This window comes from Callithrix jacchus, chromosome 1 (genome assembly GCF_049354715.1).
Source record: "Callithrix jacchus isolate 240 chromosome 1, calJac240_pri, whole genome shotgun sequence".
In the NCBI taxonomy this organism is placed as follows: Eukaryota; Metazoa; Chordata; class Mammalia; order Primates; family Cebidae; genus Callithrix; species Callithrix jacchus.
The window spans coordinates 40,850,733-40,868,016 of NC_133502.1; the positions used below are offsets into that span (position 1 = coordinate 40,850,733).

The 17,284-nt window shown below is 37.7% G+C and overlaps 1 long non-coding RNA gene across 4 annotated transcripts in view; it reads right to left on the bottom strand.

Moving 5' to 3' along the window:
- The window catches only part of LOC103788360 (uncharacterized), a 413,224-nt gene that overhangs the window by 135,137 nt on the left and 260,803 nt on the right, over positions 1-17,284 (bottom strand). For all 4 annotated transcript variants that reach the window (XR_013525688.1, XR_013525695.1, XR_013525686.1 and 1 more), the window contains exon 12: positions 16,499-16,669. This is a non-coding gene — a long non-coding RNA (uncharacterized LOC103788360). The remainder of the gene's footprint in view (positions 1-16,498; positions 16,670-17,284) is intronic.

Sequence of the window (17,284 nt, forward strand, 5' to 3'; positions counted from 1 at the left end):
CTTGTCTATCCCTGAGTTGGCATTGCCAACATTTATTTCCCTGAAACTCTCCATTTCTGTATTTCCATTACTGACTAACCCTTATTTTCACAGATAACAGTCTTTATTTAAGTGAATTAATATAGACAATTGAGTTGCAGTCAAATCCTATTATCATGGGAACCATTCTTAACCTTTCCCAATACTTTGCTTATCTCTGCTCTGGTTTTTTACCCAAAGTGTAACTCTCAAGGAATATTCTATTTAATTTCCAAGATAGTAGAAGTCCTTACTTGCTGTCAACAGGAACTATATAAAACAGAAACTACAGAGACATACAAAGCCATACACTTAGGCACACTGGATTCCTCATCTGGTTGATGGAAATGGAGATTTGAAAGCCCAGCTGCTGGATGCCACATCAGTGGATATTGTTAAAGTAATTTAATTCCCAGACTCACGACACCAAGGTCTACTTCCTGCCTCAATTAGTATTGGCTTAGGACAGATGTGAGACTAAACCTGTAGGGGTAATTGGTGGCAGGAGAATAGATGAGGGCATGGAGGTTGTACATCAGAAGATTCCGCTTCTGTGCAGCTGGTGAAAGTAGCGATACCACGGCACAGAAGGGCGGCTATGAAGCACAGGAGCTCACAATGCGAAGATGAGGAAAAGTAATTGTCTAGGTGAGGATGAGGGGACAGATAATCTCTGTTGAACAGTTTGGATTATTAGCAACACAGGGTGGAAAACCAGAAAAGGGAAATGAGAGAATATGGCAATAGGTGCCTATGAATAGACTACTTCACTTTTGGGTTGCCCAAGTTTTGATGCTGACCATCTCATTTGGAAAATGGGGACAATAAAATGACCTCACAGGGTTACTGTAGGGAGTGAATGAGATAGTATGTATAAAGTGCTTAATATAGTATCTAATACGTGGACTACACGATAAAAGCTATTTCCTTCTCCTCTAGTATAGGAGGTTCTTATCTTGCAATCCATGCATCCAAGGAGAATCACAGTTGGGTGGGAAGATGCATGCGAACCCCTTTCAATTGTTTACAAAAATGTATATGTACATGTACATACACATTCTAAGGATAGAAGGTTTATGCCTTCTATCCAATTTTCAAGAATGCTCATGATGGGAATGAAGGTTGAGAAGCACTGTGCTGGTACACAATGGCAAGAGATGATTTCCAAATCTCACTTACTAGGCAGGGAAAATGTGATCCTACCATGTGAACATGTCAGTTTCCCATTGATTCAAACTGGGCAAGACTATACCTCAGGAAACGGACTTTTAATTCTGACAGCCGAACATGGCAACCCATGGCTTGGGATTGAAGAGGAATCACAAAGCAAATAATTTTTTGGTTGACTCAATTCTCTGCTTAGATTGGGATGTGCATTGAAACTTTCCTCTCCTTTTTGCTTTCCTACCATCATTAACTAAATTGTCCTCATGATTTGTGCCTGTCTGTCTGTTCCAGGACAACAAATGCTACCATACTTTTTCTGGCTCCTCCTGGTCAGAAACCAAAAAGATGGTCATCGCAACAGAAATATAGAGCTTTCAGACATTCTCATCTGGCTACTCAGTTGTCATGGGATTCTTGGGGTGTTGCCTCACCAACTGGAAACCTCTGTGGCTGGTGGCGCCTTCTGTCTGAATATTGCTCATGCCTGGCGGGCTCGTTTCACCCACTTATCCTGGAAGGCTGCACTCAGCTCACCCTCCTGGCCTGAATCCCACACCTGTCAAGGGCAAGCCAGGCATGAATCAGTGAGGGAGTGGATGAGCGAGCATGGGGTTCGGCCCTGCGCAGAGCCAGGTACACTGGCTGCTGCAGCATGGTGGGCAGCTCCAGGCACTGACACAGGTGCCAGCTGCAAGCAAGGCTGCAGCTGGACCAAATGTACTACATGCAGTTTCTGTTGTGGGCACCCATGTCTGGACAAGGGGAATGCAGTGGCACTTGGAGATGCCAGGAACTGCAAAGCCTCAAAGAGGGTGTTATCATAGCCCTAGCTTGGGGAGCCCATAGGTCTAGGCACCCCTAAGGGCTGCAACTCTTTTCTCCTTCTCATCACCCACAACATGATGAGCGACGGGGAAAGTTCCAGTCCTGTTTGTGTTACAGCCCTTTCAGTCCTGCCATTCGACAGATCCTGAGTTCTTGTCCCACATCCAGGAAGAATGAGATGCATGGGCAACTGGAGGTTAAGTAAGGCAGAGAAGAGCTTCAAAGAGTGACAGAACAGCTGTCAAGAAACTTGAAGAAAGCAGCTTTCCACTTTGGAAAGGAGCTACCCACTTTCTGTAGCACTCAGTGGAAAGGAGACCAGGCATGGGTAGCTCCCATCTGCAGGCAGGATGTCCCAATGACTCTTTGAGTGTGGCTAAGTGGGGGATGGGGCAGACAGGAGAAAGGGTCTTTTGTGGGCTTCAGAAGGCAGGAAGTGCATGGTGCATGCTGATTGGTCCACAGGCAGCCATGGGCAGGCCTGGAAAAAGCACCGTAAGTTCACCCAGAACTGACAGCCCAGATCCCATGCTTCAGGCCACCCCTAGATTGAAGGTGGGGCTTTACCAGTGACCCACTGTTTTCCATGAAGGAGCCTGTTGTCCTCCTGCTGCCATCAATCATACTGTCCACAATGCCCTTGTTGCTCACACTGAGGGGTGCCTGCAGGCCCCTGCCAAGCTGCCATCAACCCCACTTCAGACTTCCTCCAATGCTGATCAGTGCCCAAGGTCTGGAGGGGTCCAAGGACCAGGGACCTGGCATGTCAGCACCACCCCAACTATGCATACACATGACCAGGTCACAATAGCACCCGGACTTGGCCTCAACTTTGCTCTGAAATCAGAGTGGGAACCAGGAGCAGGAAGAAGCCAGGCAGTGGAAGCAGGCAGTTCTGAGCCTGTAGGACTGAGGAGGCTCAGAGACCCCCAAGAGCACAGAGTGCTCAGGTCCGCAGCCTTGGCTGGGTGACTGCAGCAGTGCCTGGGAGGGCAGGGCTCCCACCCTGCCAATTCAGAAGGGGGCATGGCTCCCAGCCCCAGCTGTGCCTCCCCCATGGCAGCTGGTGTCCTCACAGCAGCCACTCCAGACAGGGTGCCACTGCCAACAAGATGACCTATTTTGCCAATATTTATCAATTGTAACATACCTCACACTGCAGTGTTGATAAAGGAATATGCCAGTAAGATGGATGCGTTCATTTATGATGAAAATAATTATGACAGAGAATAGTCTGTATAATGGCAGTTATAACAACTGGATCTACTCGACAAGGTGGATGTAACATTTCAAACTATTGAAAACGATGCTTTGAATTAATATAAAATAAAGAATGTGCTGGAAATAACCCATCTACCATTTTACTGAATGAAGAAAATCATTACTATTCCGTATATATTGTGAGGATAGTAAATTGAGACATAAAATATTTTCTGTGAATTAGAAAAACAAATCAAATCAACATTAGTTCTTTCTTTGTCAAAGTTAATATTTCAAGATTAACAGTAAAACACAGAATTAATAAATATGCAAAGAATCATAACTCCAGTCCCCTTAACACATTCATGAGCCAATTAAGAAAATATGGTTGGCATTCCATTATTGGTGTTGGGAGGTTTGATTCAAAGAATAATTGGTCTGTTCGTGCATGAGACTATATGGTGAATCCTTTTTAATGTATAACCTACAGATAATTCATGTCTATTATATATCATTAAAAAATAATTTAGGGCCTATCTCTAAGGTAACAACAAAACATTTCTAAGGACAAAATACTATTTTTTGTAGTTGATCCTCAATACATGAGTGTTTAGTTGGTGCCGTATTTATAGAGCCATCAATTCCTTTCTGAAGGGGCTGTCCTATTGTGGAGTCAGGCATTTGCATTTACATTGCCTTACTTGTCAATCAGTTTTACTCACTGAGCTTTAATGAAGCAAGCCCAGGAACATGGACCAGCGAAAGGAAAATTGTAAATTTTCAGTGTATATGTTTCTGCCTCAGAATCATGCATATTTTTATTGAAATGTTTTACAGGTAACTTATACCACTGCTAGATTAAATTTTTCACCTTTAAAATTTTTCTTTTCAGATTTGATGAACACATCATCACTTTAGAGACCACTTAACAAAAGAAGGCCTCATTAAGTTTGCAGATAATAGTAATATAAGGATGATATATGAAAGACTGATAACAAAGGATAGAAGTTAGGGAGAGGTAGAATTTGACATAATATCAAAAAACAGCCTCTGAATTCCACATTGCCAGGGACTGTGTTTGTATGGTTCAGTGTGGTATCTCTGTTCCTTAGGATTGTGTCAAATATGAGCCCTCAATCGAAATTATTTTAGGTGAGTGTATTAGTTTGTTTTCACACTGCTATAAGGACCTACCATAGACTGAGTAATTTATAAAGATAATGAGGTTTAATGGAATCACAGTTCCACATGGCTGGAGAGGCCTCACAATCATGGTGGAAGGTGAAGGAAGAGGAAAGGCACATCTTACATGGCAGCAGGCAAGAGATCATGTGCAGGGAAACTGTCCTTTGTAAAACCATCAGATCTCATGAGACTTATTCACTATCACGAGAACAGCACAGGAAAAGCCCCGTCCCATGATTCAATTACCTCTCACTGTGTTGTGGGTCCCTCCTGCAACACACAGGAATTATGGGAGCTATAATTCAAGATGAGATTTGAGTGGGGACAAAGCCAAATCATATCACTGAGTAAACTTTGAATGATACAACCCTCTAAAGATGGATCAGATTAACGGATCACTGGAATATCCAGCAAAGACACAAAAACAACACCTTAGGGATGTTGTAGAGGGTGCTCAAGTTTCACTTAAGCATTTGAATTTTGATGACCTTATTTATGGTTCTACCAAATGAATTTCCAAACCTTAACATAGGAGAAAAATGGTGAATAACAGTATCCCCTCTGCCTCATTATAAAAAGCAAAAGTGACATGTTTGACTACAGAAGATAAATTACCACATTTCTTTTTGAGACCTTCTGCAGAAGAGCCAGAATGAACTAGAAACACTTACAAGGCCAACTAAGAAATAAGATGTTAAACATTTTTATGCATCAGATTTAATCACTAATGTTAATTTGTTGGAGAATTTAAATTAGCAAGAATCAAACTAAGAATAATTTTTTCATCTTTCACATATGTTGGAGTAGTTAGCACAATCTAATTAAAAGAAGTCTAACCTAGTTGTTCTGGGTCACTTGTCACTAGTAATCAGAAACTCTTGAATACGTTGTTGAATTTTTCTACTTCGGTATTGTGTGGGGGTTTTCCCTTTTCTTAGAACTAAAAATCTTTTTGTTTTTTATTTGTTTGTTTGCAAAGCAAAATTTAACACCTTTCTAATAAAATTATTCTCTTTAAGATATTCAAATAATTTGTAATTTGGTGTCAGTTTCAGGGATTGGCTTATCGCTAGACCATAAATATTCAGCTTGACATCACAAGACATCTGCTCTTTGATTGCAATATGCTACTTTTATGATTTTCTTTCAAGAACTATGAGTTTTATTTACATGTACCAGATTACATCCTATAAAACTTGAAGTGACTGCTTAGCATTAAGACTTGCAAATAACAAGATATATGCAGATACACATTAATAAATTGGCCATTATATTCTCCCCTCATGGTGCAATAGTTCATAGTCCCTCAGTAATTCCAGAGAAGAGAGGTGAGAATTCAGAGGCTTGGAGTTCATTTCAGACCTGATGCTAATTTTACACATACATAAAATAAGTTAATTATAATGAAGTTCAGTGCTAACGCTAAAAAGCAGCATGTATGTGTAAGGGTCATGGTGGTGGAGGGAGATCTATCTCTTATGAATACTGAATTACTGAACCTAAGAAAGAAATATTGCTTTTTTAACTGACTTGAGTCCTCTTTATGTTAAGGATTTCCTTGTTTTCTATTTGTGTCTCTTTCATATAGAGGTTACACTTTGTTCTTTGTTTCCTTGCTACAAACTGAGTTCAAGGTTTGACTTCTGAAGCATTCTTTTCAGAACTCTCAATTACTTAAAAATCTTTAGATTATCTAAAACTTCCCACAGACTACACTTATTTAAAATGATTGTGTGTGCATGCTTTGTTCATTAACCATAGATTCAGAAGTGCAAGAAAATACAAACTATGAGGAGCAAAAAAAGATGCTTCATGAACTTTATGACTAACGGTGTTGAATAATTTATCTGGACAAGCTGATTAAATAATGAAAGAGAATAAGCATGGTCATTATTTCATGTCTATCAGTGACATTGGCCATTCTGTTTAGAAAATATTTCTTAAAAATCTTATTTTTTATGTAGCCTATTTAATGATGTTTCTAATTTGCAAGTATAAGAAAGCAAAATGGTTAGGTTTGATAGCCTGTTGCAGGGTTGAACTAAAAGCAGTAAATGATGCCAGCATCACTGTCATAAATTTGTTAATATAGTTGCTGCCTCAGCATTCAGTTTTAGACCTGACATAAGTTTTTTGAAACCTAGTCCAACCCCATCACTTTGGCTCAATTGAAACTTCCCCTTCCCGTAGTGGTTGTTTAAAATCGAGCCTGCTTGTGCCTCCTCTCACTGGTCCAAAATCCTGCACACCCCACATCTGCTAACCACAATAAAACACATGGTTAACACCAGAGTTATGTAAATAAGTTCTCCCTTTGCTTATTTTCTTTAGCCAATCCACAACCACCAGAGGAGAGCCTAAGGAATAATGCCCATGGACCTTAATAAACTTACAGTACCACAGGTTTCTCTCTTTCTCTGTCTGTCTTCCCCAACACCCACATGTTGAGCTCCCTGCTGCCTCTGAGCTTCTTGTTTGTCCTCCCATCAGCACCCTTTACCTCTCTGGTCCTGTGAGTAGTAAATTTCTTCTGTCTCACACATTTTGGTTTTACTTCCTCATTGTGTCTCACCTGACACACACACACCCATATTTAACTTTCCACTGGTCAGGGTTCTCCTGGAGGGCTGGTGTCCTGGCTTATGGCCGGGCTCATGACAGAATTCAAGACCAAATTACATTAAAAAGAAACCATAGCAATAGAAATCACAACCATCGAACTCAGCCAGTTACCCTGCCCAACACCAACACCTCCTGCATTAGCTAGCCATCAAATGCTGAGCTAGAAACTTATGACAAAGAAGACTCAAAGCAAGGAGAGGTTTACAGATTTGTATTCAGTTAGAAATATTTTCCAAAATTACCGTTTGCTTTTGTGAGACTTTTCTTTTAATTCCCTTGAGTCACTGGAAAATGTAATTGCATACAAAGAATACATAGGAAGGGTTTAAATAATGCAGGCTGACCTTTCTAATTAAAACCTTAAAAGCAGTTCTCCTGATCAAGCTGTAATTGTCAGGGAGCATTTCCCACAAATGTTTTGTCTCCTATTAGAATTATAAATTACTTTAAACTAGAAAGTGAATCTCCAAGAAATTATTGAAATGTATAGAATAATACATAGTTTAAGCAGGATTTTCAACAGATACCCAGGCAGCTAACCATCTCTATTCATTCCTAACATCATAAACATAAGACACAGAGTAATAATGAATAGCTACTCTACTACTATTAGTAAAGTGTTTAGTGGCTTGAAAATGTTAAACAGAATAAAAAATAACTCATTCATTTATATTGTCTAACACTGTTTAGGCAAATAAAATTTTTATTCACTACATTTAATACTTACTTAGAATCTAATAACTACAAAATACTGAAGTATTTAAACGGCATAGTGCTATTAGTGATTATCGTGGTTTACATGAGCTACTTTGAAAATGAATGCTTAGAAGTTTTTCCAACAACATTAGGTAATGTTTAACCTCTTTGCTCAACTTTCTTCTGTCAGTTACATGATGAGATAGCAGGTACCTAATTGGATACCTTATTTCAGGAGATCTGGGTGAATAATCCCTGCTTAAGCATGAGAAAGGCCCTGGAGAAAAAGTAGAACTTTCATTTAATGTTCTCCATGTGATCAAATGAGGTTTCCAATATTTGTTTATTTTAAAATCATCTCCAAAAACATAATACTAGAGATATTTTATTAGTCTATTCTCACATTGCTATAAAGAGCTTTCTGACACTGGGTAATTTATGAGAAAAAAAAGAGGATTAATTGACTCACAGTCTTGGGGCTGAACAGGAAGCATGGCTGGGAGGCCTCAGGAAATACAATCATGGCAGAAGATGAAAGAGAAGTAAGCACTTCTTCTCATGGCCAGGAGGAAAGAGAAAGAGTAAAGGGGAAATGCTATACACTTTTAAACCATCCAATCTTGTAAGAACTCACTCACCATCATGAGGACAGCAAGGGGGAAATTTCCCCCAGTGATCCAGTCACCTCCTACTAGGTACCTCCCTGAATGCTGGAAATTATAATTCAACATGAGATTTGGGTAGGTACACAGAGCCAAACCATATCAGATATAGTCCCATATTACACAATTCAACTAGTAATTATTAAGTGCTGAAAATATAACCACACTAGTAAGTACTATAGGCTACTGTATTTTCACTCCTTTTATATAAATTTAAGTAAAAACAAAAACACTTATTATTCTCATCCTTAAACCTCTACTTTTTTAATGCACTGGCAATCAGTCCAAAATACATTAAATTATTTTTTGCCTACTCGATAATTTTTGTATTAAGACTCATGTTTGCCATGGATTAAATTATTTGCTAAATAACTGCAAGTATCCTAGACTTAGAGGTTTTAAGCTTAGGGAATAGTCATTGGTATATGCAATATTGATACTGAATTCTCTGTGGGCACATAGCTATGAAATGTAACACTTCAAAAGTGGAGATTTGTTATCAGATCTTTATTATGATATTTTTATTGGGTATCTTTATTATGAAAGAAAATGAGTGGGCCAGGTGTGGTGGCTCACGCCTGTAATCCCAGCACTTTGGGAGGCTGAGGCGGGTGGATCACAAGGTCAAGAGATTGAGACCATCCTGGTCAACATGGTGAAACCCCGTCTCTACTAAAAATACAAAAAATTAGCTGGGCATGGTGGCGCGTGCCTGTAATCCCAGCTACTCAGGAGGCTGAGGCAGGAGAATTGCCTGAACCCAGGAGGCGGAGGTTGTGGTGAGCCGAGATCGCGCCATTGCACTCTAGCCTGGGTAACAAGAGTGAAACTCTGTCTCAAAAAAAAAAAAAAAAAAGAAAGAAAATGAGTGATGCTGAAAAGAACACCAAAATCTGGAAGTCTCAAAAAGAAGCATATTGAGAAATAAATTTAAGATGGTGTCTAATATAGTTATCTTCAAATAGTATTTGAGAAAAATCTTTTGTTAAATATTGTTTGGGTTTTCTATTAAACAAGGCAAAACATATGTATAATGTTAATTTTTCCTCACAGCCAGGAATATTATTAAGATACTATAGGAAAACAAAGAATAACAAGGTATACTAAACTGACTTGTGAAAAGAAAACAGCACTAAAGATTCTGTTAGTTCAAACTTATAATCTTTCAAATACACTGAAAAGGTCTTAAACTATCTGGGCCAGATTCTTGATCAATAGTCTATTTTCCAGGCTCTTCCCACTCGTGTACCAGTTCTGAATCTTGATTCCCACGTAAGTTTGAAAAGTCAGCTGAAGCAATTGGCAAGAACACGTTTTCTAAAAACCTACATTTATTTAGAATGAGTAGCAACTTTCTCTGCAATCAACTTAGACAGTTAAATACTCATTTTGACCTCCAGAAAAAAATAAAGCAAAAAAATTTGACCAAAGGCTGATCTTAAAAATCTTGACTTGTATGATCAGGGTTTCTTTTAATATATTTAAAATGAGATACAGCTTTTAATGTATTGTATGGAAGTCCTGCATCTGCTATAGCACACTAGGACAGAGACAGGTAGCTTCATCGAGTCAAATAAACCTATAAGCACAGGCCAAAATAATTTACCTACCTTTGGTATATATCTTCAACGCCAGTTAAACTTGATATTGGAAAACACCCCTGGGGAATTTGCCTGTATACACAGCATCTACAGCACTGGCTTCATAACACCCACTCAAGTCCCTGGAGAGTCCTTCGACCATCTTCTCTCCCTCTGAACTTCAGAAGAAACCATCTGCTAATGACGCTGCCAGGAACCTGATCTCAAAAAACCTTAAGCTGTTTTACTTCCATTTTTGTCTCAATCACTTTAAAGTCTCCCTGCTCTTCTCCTCCTGCTTGTGATCCAGGAGGTCTGCTCTTCCCAGAAAACCTTCTTCCATCTGACAACTAAGGGCATTTCCCCTTTTGTTCATTCAACAGATTCAGGCTGGATGTCTTGTTACTCTTCCATACATTTGCTTGTCTGTAAATACCAACCATTCAATCGAGGGTTTTTAAGGCTTTCTTCTTAATACCAGGCGAAAAGAGGAAAGTGTAATATCATCTGCGATTTGATTTGAAATATACAAAATCTATTTAGCATAGGGATAAACTGAAAGAAAATATTAAAAATGTCAGTAGTTGTTCTGGTGACTTTTTCTCCACTTTCCTGTATTTTTTACATGTTCTCTTAATTTGTCCTATTTTCATGACAAAATAGTATCATTATCTTAAAATAACATTTTTTAAAATTATGTATTTGGGGTAAGGTTGATACAAGTGACGTTTTAAAATAGTAAAGCCAAGCAGATGACTACAAAATATAACAGCATAATATGATAAACAGCTTTTGTCAATATTTTCATTAAACTACAAATTGGAACTTACAAAAACAACAACAAAAAAGAGAAAGATAACTTCTTTAAAAACTTTTAATCTAAAACAATATCATAAAATCAGTTCACTTTTCATGAAAAAAGCTTCTGATATTAAAAAACATATACAACTATGGGTATGTACATATGTAATATTGCATATGTAATGTATATGTTATTTTGTAATGCATAATGTTAATGAATATGTCATGCATGTTATTAACTTGATTTAGTCATTCCAAAATGTATGCATATTTCAAAACATCATGTTGTACACAATAAACCTGCACAATTTTTATTTGTCAAATAAATAAATAAAAAGATACATGTTGATTTTTTTTAAGTATCGTCCCTCAGCCACAACTAAGCAGAGAAGCAGGATATTCCAACAGGTTAGAAGACGATCCATCAGTTCAAATCTATCCCTGCATGAATGGTGTGTCTGTCTGCCCAAGAAAACAGAGCTCTGGAGATGCCTAAAATAATTCCCAAAATGGAACTAAGTACACTTGGGAGACGCTATACATAGGCAGAAATGTCACATTATCCAACTATTCATTCTATGTGTGCCTTCTGTTGTGATATTGCATACATAAGCAAAAGAAATCCTAATCTGAAAACATTCACTAATAAATTCACACTATTTCCCAAATAACTCTAGTGTTTAGTGATACTTTTGGGCATCTGTCTCTTATTGATCTGGGACATCAAATAATGCCATGGAAATCATCTGCATAGAGAAATTAAAATTGGAATATTGCATGAAACATACACAAAGACTTTGAAAAATTAATGCTTAGTAAAGTTAGACTAGTGAACGGTCTAGAGAAAAGGGACAGAATGATGAGAAAGAAGCAAGAATGATGACTTACAAAGGATTAGAGATTGATCTTCAGGACAAATGACTTTATAATTACACTACACAGTCAAACATGAAATGAAAAATGATCATATCTTAATATAATAATTTGTCTAAAAATTTATACCAATCAAAATTAATATTTGATTTATTCTTAGTCATGTTAAGAGTTAACATATAGATGGAATTATAATAACATTGCATAACATAGTTTCATTTTCTAAAACTGATGTCACAATCAATATCTTTTTTTTTCTTTGACTATTCACCATGATATTTGGCTTAAGTGGTCTTTAAAAAGAGATATCAATTTTTCATATACTACAAAAACAAGAGTATATTTTTTACAATATAAGCCTTAAGAAAAGATTAAATTTTTCTTTTGAGGAATATATCTTGAGCTAAAGGTTAAAATTTTTATTTGGAAGACACTTTTTAATCGCAATCACCTACCAGCACCCTCCCTCCAAATTCTCACCTGTCCTGAAGATATAATAAGCTTAAGAACTTCTACAAAAGCAAAGCCATTAATACATCTGAACAATGTCTATTGGAACTACAGATGAAAGCTAAAAAGTGAGAGAGAAAAAAAAGAATGAAAGTGAGATTCAAAGAGAAGGAAAGTAACAGGGAGAAATACATAAGAGTTGTAAGTGCATGAAACATTAATTCTGTAGAGTGCCATAAAAATTATCTTAGCAATACCAAGACTGCTGTCTTTGAATTGGAAGCAAATGAAAGAGAAAATATAGTACAGCACCCTCTCCTCGTTTAGCTAGCTTCGTGTCATTTCTTGTACATTTTCTTCCATGTTTTTAATCTTCCCACCTAGAATGACCTCTGCTTTCCCACTTCCACCTATGCAAGACCACCCCTTGCTGCAAAGTCCATGTGAAGCTGCATTTCTCTGGTGATTTCCATGATCACTCAGTTTACAATGGACTGTAGCACTTAGTTCGTTAAGTATAAACTCAGTCTTTTACTGCTAGTTCAATGTTACGTTTGTATACTTGTGTCTGTAACTAATCTGTAAGCTCCCCATGGACAGAGGCTGAGTTTCTTTCATCTTTATAACCATACTGTCCTGCCTGTTGTCTAACACATAACAGTCACTGAAGAAATATTTCCTTGTATGAATGGACAGAATATATATCATTCAGAAACTAGAAGAGTGCTTGGCATTATTGGATCAAAGGAATAGGTGATCAGCTGATGTTACCTGAGGCATATTCTTCTTTGTTTAAAACCAGATGAATATGAGTTTAGTAAAGGTTTTTCTAAGGTTTAATATATAAATATTAAGAATAATTCTCTCTCAACTTTCCTTACTATTTTCCTTCTTTATCAATCATGAACTGATATGGTTTGGCTCTGTGTCCCCACATGGTGTGGGAGGAACCTGGTGGGAGATAATTTGAATCATGAGGGCAGTTTTCCTCATATTTTTCTCATGGTAGTGAATAAGTCTCAGGAGATCTGATGAGTTTATCAGGGGTTTCCACGTTTGCATTCTTCTCATTTTCTCTTGCTGCCATGTAAGAAGTGCCTTTTGCCTCCCACTATGACTCTGGGGCCTCCCAAGCCATGTGGAACCATAAGTCCGATGAAACCTCTTATTCTTCCCAGTCTTGGGTATGTCTTTATCAGCAGCATAAAAACAGACTAATACAGTAAATTGGTACCAGCAGAGTGGGGTACTGCAGAAAACTTACCTGAAAATGTGGAAGTGCCTTTGGAACTGGGTATCAGGCAGAGAGGTTGGAACAGTTTGGAGGGCTCAGAAGAAGAAAGGCAAATGTGGGAAAGTTTGGAACTTCCTAAAGACTTCTTGAATGGCTTTGCCCAAAACACTGATAGCCGTATGGACAATAAGGTCCAGGCTAAGAGGGTTTCAGATGGAGATGAGGAACGTGTTGGGAACTGGAGCAAAGGTGATGCTTGTTATACATTAGCAAAGTAACTGGTGGCATTTTGCCCCTGCTCTAGAGATTTGTAGAATTTTGAACTTGAGAAAGATGATTTAGAATATCTGGTGGAATAAATTTCTAAGTAGCAAAGCATTCAAGATATGACTTGGGTGTTGTTAAAGACATTCAGTTTCATAAAGGAAGCAGAGCATAAAAGTTTGGAAAATGTGCAGCCTGACAATGTGACGAAAAGAAAATCCCATTTTCTGAGGAGAAATTCAAGCTACCTATAGAAATTTGCATAAGTAACAAGGAGCAAAATGTTAATCCCCAAGACAATGGGGAAAATGTCTCCAGGGAGTGTCAGAGGTCTTCACAGTACCTCTCCCATCACAGGCCTAGAGGCCTAGGAAAAAATAGTGTTTGGTTTCGTGGGCTGGACCCAGGGTCCCTATGCTGTGTAAAGTCTAGGGATTTGGTGCCCTGTGTCCCAGCAACTCCAGCCATGACTAAGAGGGGCAAGATACAGCTCAGGCTGTTGCTTCAAAGGGTGGAAGCCTCAAGCTTTGGCAGCTTCCATGTGATGTTGAGCCTGCAGTTGCACAGAAGTCAAGAATCGAGGTTTGGGAACCTCTGCCTAGATTTCAGGGAATGTACAGAAATGCATGGATGCCAGGCAAAAGTTTGCTGCAGAAGCAGGGCCCTCATGGAAAACCTCTATTAGGGCAGTACAGAAAAGAAATTTGGGGGTCAGAACCCCCACACAGAGTCCCTACTGGGGCACTGCCTAGTAGAGTTGCGAGAAGAGGGCCACCAACCTCCAGACCTGAGAATGAATAGATTGATCCATCAATAGCTTGGATGGTGCACCTGGAAAAGCCATAGACAATACCAGCTTGTAAAAGCAGCTGGGATGGGGCTATACCCTGTGAAGTCACGGGGCAGAGCTGCCCAAGACGATAGGAACCCACCTCTTGTATCAGAGTGACCTGGATGTGAGACCTGGAGTCAAAGGAGATCATTTTGGAGCTTTAAAATTTGACTGTCCTGCTGGATTTTGAACTTGCATGGGCCCTGTAACCCCTTTGTTTTGGGCAATTTCTCTCCTTTGGGATGGCTGTGTTTACCCAATACCTGTACCCCTACTGTATCTAGGAAGTAACAAGCTTACTTTTGAATTTTCAGGTTGATATGTAGAAGCGACTTGCCTTGTCTCAAATGAGACTTTGGACTGTGTACTTTTTGGTTAGTGGTGAAATGAGTTAAGACTTTGGGGGACTGTTGGGAAGGCATGATTGGTTTTGAAATGTGAGGATATGGAATTTGGAGGGGCCAGGGGCAGAACAATGTGGTTTGGCTCTGTGTCCCTACCCAAATCTCATCTAGAATTGTGCTCCCATAATTCCCATGTGTTGTGGGAGGGACCCAGTGGGAAATTATTTGAATCATAAGGGCAGTTTACTTATGCTGTTTTCATGGTAGTGAATAAGTTTCACAAGATCTGATGGGTTTATCAGGGATTTCCACTTTTGCATTCTTCTTATTTTCTTTTGCTACTGCCATGTAAAAAGTTCCTTTAGTCTTCTGCCATGATTCTCAAGCCTCCCCAGCCATGTGGAACTATAAGTCCAATTAAGCCTGTTTTTCTTCCTAGTCTTGTGTATGTCTTTATCAGCAGCATAAAAATGGACTAAAATACGAGGCAAACAAAAGAAAAAGGAAAATCCCAGAAGTTGAATTTCTTCTACCCAATTTAGGTATATGTGATTGGTACCCTTTGCTGATTGCAGGTTTTTGCTATGGAATCCAGCTACTATCAAGGTAATATCAACTCTGAAGTAGCTTTCTTCTCCTGTTCTTATTACAATCCAAAATTTATTTTTACATAATTTTTTGAAGGTGTAAAATATTCCATATAGTACTTATTTAACTTAAATATCCCATAAATTTTGAGAAAAGTCCATAAGTCTTTTCTGAGACAATACTTACAGTAAACATCAACTATCAAACCTTCAATAAAATAATTGTGGAAGAGTATTTTCTTTACTAAATGTACTAACTGCTACTCATGTTTCTCTAATGATTAAATAAACCATTGCTGAAACCCATTAAGATAATCAAAGTATGTGCATCAGTAAGAAAGGAATAACAGAATAATACACTAAAGCCTTGTCATTCTGTGAACTTAGATGTGTTGCGAAAGTCCAATTCCCTGGACTGACATAGTGTTTTATAGAATTAAGGTAAAAAGAACTTGACTAGAAAATCTGGTGGTTTCTTAGGCCAGTCGTTCAATGTTGGCATTACCAAAGCTCCATTATAATTGAAAGTAGATAATTTATTGAATAATTTTAAAATATAATATGCCTTCTCTTAATTTTGAACTGTCATGTTTTCATGGGGAATGACCTTGTACAAACAAAGGTCATCTCTGCTGCTGTGTCAAACGGACCTGGAAATAGAATGCACTTCTGTGTAAGCCATTGAGAGAGTCTCCAGGAAAACAAATGGGTAATTATTTCCACTCAATGTTCAGTTTTTCTCTGACTTGTTGATTCAGTATATTTTGAAGCATAAAAAATACTAAGATTTATTTAGACAAAGCCAAATTTCAGTCTTAGTAATCAATCACAAACTATCATCCTTTCACTGGTAAGTTAATTCCATGTAGAGATATGTCAGCAATATTTTTAGAGCTGGCCAGATTATACTTTAGATCACCAGAATAAGTTACTATGAGTATTTCGGTGGGAATTATTTTAAATACTGTTAGAAATATCTATTTTTAAAATAGACAAGAATTATCTGGTTTAACCTTTAGCTTATTTTGAACTACATCTAGTAATAATTAGCCAAGTTGTCAGAACAGGAAGAATTTTTAAATTTGCTTAAATAAAAATACTTTAAATGATGTGTACAATAACATGTGTTATCTACAGACTAAAAGCACTTTTACTTACAAAAGTCATTTTGAGAAGTCAGTACTGTGACTCTAAACCAGTAGTTCCCAGACTAGGTCTCGAGATCCTTTCACACTCTTGAAAATGAAGAAAGACTCAGAAACTGTTCCAGACAGCAGGAAACCAGTCAAAAGTAATAACAGAATGTGATGTGGGATTCTGAACCCGTTCCTGGAACCAAAAACAAAAAAGGACATTAATGGAAAAGCTTAAATGGGGTTTTTATTTTGTTAATGGCCTTGTACTAATGCTAATTCCCTGATATGATAAGTATACCATGGTTATGTAAGATGTTCACATTGTGAAATGCTGAAGAAGAATATTTGAAAACTCTCTGTACTATTTTTACAACTTTTCTATATGTCTAAAGAAGCTCACAATAAAAAGATTTTGTAAATTATTAAGGACAGCAAAAAGCTTTGTTTATAGAGGTATCAATATCAACAACATCAATACTCAAAATTTTAAACTGAGAAATGTTAAGGTATATATTTATTAATTCATTTTAAAGTAATAATTATCCAGTTAAAAGTTAACATAAATAGCAGTTTTATAAAAAATAATTATATATTCTAAAATAAAAACATTTAATTAGAAGAGTAGCATTATTTTGTATTTTTGCAAATCTCTTTTAATGTCTGTCTTAAAAGAAAATACTTGGTTTCTTGTATCTGTTTCTACATTCAGTTTATTATAATATACAATATAGAGTGGTGTTGGGGTTTTTTGGTTGAAGTAAATAAAAAATAAGATCCAGCCTCACAGAAGTATATAGTTGAAAAGGGG